The 1525-nt window shown below is 31.8% G+C and overlaps 1 non-coding gene across 1 annotated transcript; it reads right to left on the bottom strand.

Annotated features, from left to right (window-relative positions):
* Positions 1–961: 961 nt before the first annotated feature.
* Positions 962–1066, bottom strand: LOC133813233 (small nucleolar RNA R71). The gene has a single exon (XR_009884269.1). It is a non-coding gene; the product is annotated as a small nucleolar RNA R71 (small nucleolar RNA).
* Positions 1067–1525: the final 459 nt, after the last annotated feature.

Raw genomic sequence — 1525 nt, 5'->3', positions numbered from 1 at the left:
ACAAAATAATAGGAATCAATTTATGTTAACCTGCTATTAGAATAGGAAGAAAGAATTTTAGAACTGATTAATAAAATTAGTAGAATGAAAAGTTGATGAAGTTAATACCCTAGGTCTTTTTATTATTTATTTTCATCTTTTGATTAGTTATTTTGTTCACATTTATTTAAAATTTTATAATTAGATTTATTCATCTAATTTTTTTTTTCCAAATAGAAATTAAACAACAATGATTGGTAATTGGTTAATAGTCTTTGTGAGAACGATACTCTATTTACTATTTATATTACTTGAATCGATTGCGTGCACTTGCGTATCATATTTTACCAAACATGTTTTTGGCACCGTTGTCGGGGATTTAATTTCCAATATCAAAATTAATTGTTATTTGTTCTAATTTGGTTTTTTTTTTATATATTTTACACTTATTCGGATCAAGGTTGTTTTGTGTTTCAGGAATCGGTTGTATATGCGAGGAAGTAGACAAAAGGGACTCATACCAATAGATCTTGAAATTGAGAGAATGGGCAGACAGAACCGAAAGAAAAAGAAAAGGCTAGACTTAACCATGGCTGAGAATGCAAATTACATTGTCAACAACTATGCAAATATGGGTAATGCAGCTGAAGCCAATCCATTTAAGTATTCATCCTCCTACTGTTGAGGAAAATAATTTTGAGATAAAACCCTTAATTATTCAGATGGTACAAAATTGTGTACAATTTGATGGATTACCAAATGAGGATCCTAATCTCCATATCACAAATTTTTTAAAGCTGTGTGCGACATTCAAAATGAATGGGGTGAGTAATGATGCGGTAAGATTAAGATTATTCTCGTTTTCATTAAGAGACAGAGCTAAGAGTTGGTTGAATTCATTACAAGCCAACTCTATAGTTACTTGGGAAGATTTGGCTCAGAAATTCCTTGGTAAATATTTTCCTCCTCGGAAGTCAGCCTGAATAAGAGGAGAGATTAATAACTTACATCAGCTGTATGGGGAGTCTTTATAAGATGCATGGGAACGTCTTAAAGAGTTGCAAAGGAAATTCCCACATCATGGAATAGAGAAGTTGCTGCTGGTTCATATATTTACAATGGTTTGGGGGGAAATACAAGGGCAATTATAGATGCAGCATCGGGAGGAGCATTTATGAGAAAAAGCGCTAATGAAGCATATGAATTATTGGAAAAGATGGCCATGAATAACTATAATTGGCCCACTGAGCGTGAGAATAAGAAGGTAGCAGGAGTCTTTGAAGTCGATCCTATTGCTTTATGTTGTGGATTTTATAGCTACGCAAGTATACGTAATCACAATTTATAGTTTATTTCGGTAAGGCCGAGTATCGTCCCACAAAGACTAAATTATCAAGTACCAAACAATTAATTCCTAGTTTCTATTTTGCTTAATTGGATTTATGAAATTTAAAAACTAGAAAACAAAAATAAATGAAAATTGCAGAAATCAAATAATAAAAAGAACACAAAGATTAAACTCACTATAAAACAATTAGGAATCCTA

This window comes from Humulus lupulus, chromosome 1 (genome assembly GCF_963169125.1).
Source record: "Humulus lupulus chromosome 1, drHumLupu1.1, whole genome shotgun sequence".
NCBI classification, from domain to species: domain Eukaryota; kingdom Viridiplantae; phylum Streptophyta; class Magnoliopsida; order Rosales; family Cannabaceae; genus Humulus; species Humulus lupulus.
Note: the sequence above shows the minus strand (reverse complement) of the source record. Positions and strands in the feature narration are given on the sequence as shown.